Source organism: Ailuropoda melanoleuca, chromosome 5 (genome assembly GCF_002007445.2).
Source record: "Ailuropoda melanoleuca isolate Jingjing chromosome 5, ASM200744v2, whole genome shotgun sequence".
Classification (NCBI taxonomy): domain Eukaryota; kingdom Metazoa; phylum Chordata; class Mammalia; order Carnivora; family Ursidae; genus Ailuropoda; species Ailuropoda melanoleuca.
In genome coordinates, this window is record NC_048222.1 from 87,185,485 (window position 1) to 87,193,467 (window position 7,983).

Consider the following 7,983-nt stretch of genomic DNA (forward strand, 5'->3'; position numbering starts at 1 on the left):
CATCAGGCTCTGTGCTCAGTGGGGAGTCAGCTTGAGATTCTCTCCTTCTTCCTCTGCCTCTTTCTCTTCCCCTGCTTGCTCTTTCTCTCTCTCTAAAATAAATAAATCTTTAAAAGTATTTAAAAAATAAGCATCTAAAGTAAAATTATCACAAAGTGAAAATATATCCTCAAATAACTCCTGTGATCCTCACACCGTCCCTCCTTGCCACCCACCCAGGGGCTCTGGGACTGTGAATGCCAGCAGCCCAGGCAGCCCTGGGCTCAGAAAACAGACTTGGGCCCTGGCAGAAGGGGAGTGGGCCTGAGAAGGAAGGGTGGTCAGGACACCAACATGGGTCTTGGTTGGGCCAGCCAAGTTCAGTAGGCGGCCAGGTGGGCAAAGGGACAAATGCTCACATGTACACACATGTGTACCCTGGAAGCACCTGCTTTGCCTTGTCCTTCCTTTCATCACTGCTTCCTCCTGAGACTCGCCAGACATGTGGTACAGGACTGGGGATACTAAAGGCCTTGGAGAGGTAGCCTTCTCCTTCAAAGCCCTCCTAGGCCAGCCTTCCTGCTATCTGGATAGGGGGTGGAGGAACCATTACTGTTTTAGAGAGACAGAGAAGGGGCAAGAGCTGCAGCCGAAGTCAGGAATCCTGAAAGAAAAGGGCTGAAACTTTTCACTCCTCAGTGAACTCTGGCTGGCACCTGGAACTTGGAAAGCTGCCTTAAATGTTCCACTCCTTTCTCCACATGAAGGGGGTCCTGGAGATGGGGTGAGGCCCTCCCCTTTCCCCCAGTTGCTCCTGGGGCCCCATCTCAGGCAGTCAAGCAGTCCAAGGGTAGGATGAGAAGCAGTCTGTGCTCTTCTTGCCAGCTGAAGTCCAAACCCCATCCCAAGATACACACACACACACACACACACACACACACACACACACACACACACACTGTACTGCTTCTTTTCTTCTCTGTACTCTGTGCTGGTCTGTGGATCCCGGGCCATCCTGCAGCTGTACCCTGAGAACTCAGAGCAGTTGGAGCTCATCACGACCCAGGCCACCAAGGCTGGCTTCACTGGTGGCGTGGTGGTGGACTTCCCCAGTAGAGCCAAGGCCAAGAAGTTCTACCTCTGCTTGTTTTCTGGGCCATCAACCTTTCTGCCAAAGGCCCTGAACGAAAATAATGACGAAGAGGAGGCCAGGGATTCTGAGCTCACCAGTGAGAGGGTCCCGTACAGGATGGCGCAGCATGGGATAGTGCGGAAGACCTGCGAGTGGGTGCTGGAGAAGAAGGCACGCCGCAGGCGGCAGGGCAAGGAGGTCAGACTGGACACCCCGAATGAATACCGGCCGCAAGTTCAAGCCCGGCTTCTGAGCGGCGAGCCAGAGCTGTTTTTATATATATATGTGTGTATATATACACATATATATATATACACACACACACACACACGTATACATATATATATATGTATATGAGTATATAACAACAAAAATATATATATTTTGATGAATTAAAAAATGCCCAAGGAGGGGAATGGGCTTGAAGGAGCAGGTAGTAGGTGCTCATGGTCTATGAGAAAGATGGTCCTCTCACCTTGGCCCTCATCCTCTTCTTGTCAGATGGACAATCTTCCTGCCAGGCTTGAGATGGGAGAAGCCCCTTGTAGAGATGAGGCTACAGTCCACAGTGTACAGCTTCACTCCCCAGAACTGAAGCTCGACTGCAGCTGCAGGACCAGGAAGACAGTGATGAAAACCAGCAGGATGAAGGCACAGTTGAGGCTAGCCACTGCCTCAGGCAAATGTGAGGGCAGCAGCCCTGCTGTTTGCCCTTAGCCAGGACTCCACCTCCACCTCCGGGGGAAGCTGTTGCTCTGGGTCTCAAGGCTGCTCTGGTTCTACTGGGAGCACATCTGCTCCACAGGGTTTAGGGAGGCACGGTGGGGGCAATTGAGGCAGTTTGTGGGGGCCAGCCCTGGCATGTGGCACACAAGGTGTGGCAAGGAGCACAGACGCTGGCCCAGATGATCTCCATGTCATTCTCAATGCTGTAGTGTATATCGATGACTTGGGCATTGACGCCTGGCAGGCAGTGCTGGACACAGCTCTTCTGGTGCAGGGAGAAGCCTTCCTGCACACTACACAGGACTGGCTGGAAGTGAGGGTCTTGTAGTCGCTGCTCTAGGAGGTGTGTGCAGGCCCTCAGGGCCATGACATATAGCGCAAGGGTGAACTTAGTGTCCCACAGTTGTTGGCTTTGCTGGTGTTTTCAGTCTCCAGGACCCACTGCCAGAGGGGTCCTCGTTCCAGGAATGGCTTAGCATGAAGGCCCAGTTACTAAACCCACCTGTGGAATAATTGCCTGAACTGGAAGCCAGCAAAGTAGAGCAGGTGCCCATGGGGCTGACCAGGTGGATGGCCAGGTTACTACAGTGATTATAGGACAGGGTGAGGCGGGACCGTGCATGCTCCAGTTGTGTGATATGGCTGAGCTCCCCCAGGCAGGCGGTCATGGTCTTTTGCACCTCAAGCTGCTTCTTGATGTCCTTGGGCTCAGTGGAGATATCCCTGATGCACTTCCTCTGGGGGACCCCTGTTGTCCAGTTCCAGACCAGGGTCACCAGAGCACCTGTGACCAACAGCCTATAGCCATATGAATGGCTCACTTTCTGACCCACACCATTGGTGACCCAGTCATGAGCAATGAGGTAGGCTGGCTTTGAGGTCTCACCAGGCAAAGTTCTCTTTGGCTTCAAGATGAGAGCGATGGTGCCAGCTGCCAATGGGGCAGAGGCCCAGGTGCCCAGTGAGACTGTACACTTCTGCTGCAAGTCCCTAGTCACTATCTGCTTCTTTCTCTGGGTGCCACTGCTATAGGTGGTGGCCGGTGTGGACGAGCAGGCCTTGCTGCACCAGAACACATTGCCAAGCTTTGTGGTGCTGCTGATGGACAGCATGTAGATGCTATTGGTATAGCTGTCAAAGTTAGAGCTGTCATGCTCCTGGCCCCCATTTCCTGAGGTGCAAAGATGGATCCCATCCTCTGTGGCCCTGGCTAATCACCCCCTCTCCCCAGGAGAAGGCCTCCTTGGTGAGGCAGACAGTCCTATCCATGGTCTTGCTGTCATCCTTGGGGCCACAGCTGGCACTGTGGATGTGGATGTGGTTGGGGTTCAGCCTTAGGGAGGATGCTTCTACCACATCTGTCACCTCGCTGCCCAGGATGTGCACCCCTCCAATGCAGGCATTGTAGACCACGCCTATGCCACAGACACTGTTGTTGGTCACCTCAGCCTCCTGGCCTGCACACCGTGTGCCATGCCAATTGTCATCCATGCATGTGTATCGAGGCTGGGGGTCGGGGTCCTGATTGTTGACATTGAAGCTGGCCCCAGGATCATGACTGCACGGCAAGTCTGGGTGATTCTTCTCAATGCCGTCATCCAGAATGGAGACCACAATGGCATACTCCTGTAGCCCTGAGCCCAGGCCTCTTTCATTATGAGGTCCCACTGAGGCGATGCCAGACAGGTACCACTGCTGGAGAAACTTGGTGTGCCTGGGTTCATGGTACACAACCCTTTTGGTCCATTGCTTTGCCACCTGCTGCTCCAGCCACTGTACTTGAGGTTCCCGCTACAGGCCACTGTTCTGCAAGTGGTGAGGCCATGGGGACTGCTTTATCACTTCTCCATGCCAGAAGTGGTAATAGTTGCTGAGATCTGGCCCAGAATGAGGAAGCCATGCTTGCGTGCCAGGTTGTCAGCTACAGCTGGGCCTCCTGGAATGCTCACCCAGGTGTTGGTGTAGACCTTCTTACCAAGGGCATGGCCCATAACAAGGCCTCAGCTCCATGGTGGGGGACAGGTGGCCGGGACCCTAGAGACCCCAGCCTCCTTGACCTGGTTATAGTGCATTGGCTTGCGGGTGTGGCCTGGGCACTTAGGGCCGGACCATGGGGCAGAGCAGGGCAGGGCTGTGAGGAGAGTAGGAGGGCTGCCAGCTCCAAGGGAGCCAGAGGTTAGGAGAAAGTCTTCCAGGAATTGCTGCAGTGGTTCATGTGCACCTGGTGAAGCAGAGAGTCCTATTTCAGGGGGCTTAATACCCCCCCGCAACAGAGAGCAGTGTCACCACAGGATGGCTGGGTGGGTGGTTTCCATCCAGCCAGCTACCAGCACAGAATGTGGCCTGGGCTGGGGTTCTAGCTCCGTAGCAAGCTCCTTTTCTATTTTTTTTGGAAGAGTTTTAGAAGAATTGGCATTAATTATTTTATAAAAGTATGATAGAATTTCCCAGAGAGGCCTCTGGTCCTGGACTTTTCTTTGTTGAGAGGTTTGGTTTTTTTTTAATATTTTTTTATTATATTACGTTAGTCACCATACAGTACATTCCTGGTTTCTGATGTAAAGTTCGATGATTCATTACTTGTGTATAACACCCAGTGCACCATGTAATACGTGCTCTCCTTACTACCTATCACCGGCCTATCCCATTCCCCCACCCCCCTCCCCTCTGAAACCCTCAGTTTGTTTCTGAGAGTCCATAGTCTCTCATGCTTCATTCCCCCTTCTGATTACCCCCCCTTTCTTTATCTCTTTCTTCCCCTACCGATCTTGCTAGTTCTTATGTTCCATAGTTGAGAGTTTTTTGATTACCGATACAATTTCCTTTCTAGTAACCCATCTGTTCAGATTTTCTATTTCTTCATAAGTTAGTCTGGGTAGGTTTCATGTTTCTAGGATTTATCCTTTTCTTGTAGGTTGTCCAGTTTGTTGGCATGTAAGTGTGCCTAAGTCTCTTATGATCATTTGATTATTTTATGTCTCAAATGATACACAGTAATGTCTCCTTCATTTCTAATTTTATGTATTTTGATATTCTTTTTTCTTATTAAATCTGGCTAATGGCTTGCCTGTTTTGTTTGAATAAACTCTTAGTTTCATTAATCTTTTCCATTGTTTTTTGGTCTCTGTTTCATTTACTTTCATTCTGACCTTAGTTTCCTTCTTTGTACTAAGATTTACTTTGTTCATTTTTTTCCAGTTCTTTGAGTGATGCATAAAGTCATACATAAGCTTTTCCTTTTTCCATGAGCTTTCCTTTTCTTTTTTCTTTCTTTTTTTTTAAGTGTATCTGTTTATCACTACAAACTTGCTGTAGAACTGCTTTTGCTGGATCCCATTAGTTTTGGAATATTGTATCTCTGTTTCAAGATATTTTTTATTTCTCTTTTTATTTCTTGTTTGGCTCATTGTTTGTTCAGTAACATGTTGTTTTGTCTCCACATATGTCAATATCCAGTTTTCTTTTTGTAACTGATCTCTAGTTTCATACCATTGTGGTTGGAAATGATGCTTTTCTCTATCTTAAATTTCTTAAGACTTGTTTTGTGGACTAATCTATAATCTCCTAGAAAATATTCAGGGTACACTTGAGAAGAATGTGTGTTCTGCTGAATCTGGATAGAATGTTTTATAAATATCTGTCATATCCATCTAATCTGTCATTTAAAGCCATTGTTTCCTTAGTGATTTTTCTGTCCATTGTGGAAAGTCGGGTATTCTATCATTGTACTGCTGTCTATTTATCCCTTTGGGTCTGTTAATATTTGTCATATATATTTAGGTTCTCCTATGTTTTCTGTGCCTCGTGTTGATTTTTCTATTCAATTTTTAAATATTCTTTTATAAAATCTTTTACATACTACATAGTAATGTTTTCATAGATTTTGTTTTAAATATATTTCCTCAATTTAGAGTCTATAATTTTTGCATTTTTATTACACCCATTGAATGTAGTAATACAGGGGTGCCTGGGTGGCTCAGTGAGTTAAGCATCTGACTCTTGATTTTGGGTCAGGACATGATCTCAGGGTTGTGAGATTGAGCCCCACATCAGTCTCTGTGCTGGGCATGGAGCCTGCTTAAGATTTTTCTCTCCCTCTCCCTCTGCCCCTTCCCTACCCCACTCACCCTCTTGCTCCTCTCCCTCCTCTCTTTCTCTAAAAAAAAATTTAGTACTATGAAATTTGATAGTCTTCTATTTTATGGATTTTTCCCCCTTTCTTTATTTTATTCTTATTTAAGAAATAGTTGCCTAATAGAAGTAATATATTTTCTACAACTTTACATTTTTAAGTACTGCTTTTTACTTTTTGTTTAATCAAGTTTATTAAGGTCTAATTTAAAGTGTACTCTGTTCCCTGAGTTTGATAGTTATTGTTTGGTAATACCATCATAATCAAAATGTTAAAAACTTTAATTCCCCCCAAAGCTCCCTAGTATCACTTCACAATCAGTTTGACCCCAACCCCCAGCCCCTGGCAACCAATGATGTTTTCAGTTTCTATAATTTTGCCTTTGGCAGAATGTCATATAAATGGAATCATGCAATGTAAGTTTGGGGTCTGGCTTCTTTTACTTAACAAAACACATTTGAAATATACTCATGTTGTTACTTCTTCAATAGTTTGCCTTTCCTTTTATTTGTAAGTATTACTATCCTACAAATGTTCTGCAGTTGTTTACATATATACCAGTTGAAGGACATAAGGTTTGCTTTTTGTTTGAGGAAATAAACCTGCTGTAAACATTCAGATGGGTTTTTGTATGAACATGTTTTCATGTCTCCTGAAGAAATACCTAAGAGTGGGATAGCTGGATTATATGGTAGATATATATTTAACTTTATAAAACATTGGCAAACTGTCTTCCAAAGTGGCCCTGCCATTTTAGTTTTCCACCAACAAGGTATGAGGATTCCAGATGATCTGCATTTTATCTACATTTATTGTCAGTTATTTGGGATTTTTGGCTATTTTTTTTTCATTTAGGCATTCTAGTAGCTGTGAAGTGGTATCTTATTTTGGTTTTATTTTGCTTTGTCATGATGACTAATAATGTTGAGTATATTTTCATAGGCTGATTTTTCATCCAAGTATCTTCCTTGGTAAAGTGTCTGTTTATATCTCTTATCCATGTAGTCAATAAGATGTTTTACTCAATGTTACACTTGAAAATTCTTCATGTATTTTGAATGCAAGTCCTTTTCAGATTGTGATTTGAACATCATCATTTGAAGATCAAAAGTTTTTTTTATTTCTATAAATTCCAATGGGTCATTTTTTTTTTTTTTTGCAAATGGATTGTTTTGTTATCATATCTAAAAACTCTTCGCCTAAACCATGGTCACACAGATTTTCATGTACAAGTTCTTCTAGAAGTTTTAGAGTTTTATATTTAAATTTAGGTCTAAGAGCTATTTTGAGTTAATTTTTGCTGAACTTGTGAGGTATCTGTTGAGGTTTATTTCCAATTATAAAAGGATTATTTGTTAAAAATGCCATCATTGCTCCATTTAATCATCTTTGCCCTTTTTGAAGAAATCAGTTGATTACATTTGCATGGGTCTATTTCTGCATTTTGTGTCCTATTTCATTGATCTGTTCCAATCTGTTTACCAATACTATTCTGTTTCCATTACTATGCCTTCCAATTTTCTTGAAATCAAAGTGTGAGTCCCCTAACTTGTTCTTTTTATGTTTGTTTTGATTGACTATTTCTGTTTTTCTGCTTTTTAATATAAATTTAGATCAGCTGGTTGATATTTACCCAAAAAAAGCTTTCTGGGATTTTTGTTGGGATTGTATAAAAATGATAGATAATACTGGGGAAAATGTACATCTTAACAATCTTGTGTCTTCAGATACATGAATATTATATATTTCTCTTTTTACTTGGGTATTTTAAATTTTATGTTATTCAACTTTTTTTTTTAGTTTTCAGTATACAGTATATAGACATCTCTATATATTGATCCATTGCCAGATTTATACCTAAGTCTCTTTGTTTGTATGTGTTACTTTAGAAGGTTTTTCTTTTCATTTTGGATTGTAGTTGTTCATTGCTATTACATGGGAATGCAACTGACTTCTGTAGTTTGACCTTGTATTTTGGGACTTGCTGAACCTGCTAGTTCCAGACACTTTTTAT

General features: G+C 43.9%; 1 pseudogene; it reads right to left on the minus strand.

Annotated features, from left to right (window-relative positions):
* Window positions 1-1,503: 1,503 nt before the first annotated feature.
* On the minus strand, window positions 1,504-3,828 carry LOC100475871 (annotated as a pseudogene).
* Between the last annotated feature and the right edge of the window lie 4,155 nt (window positions 3,829-7,983).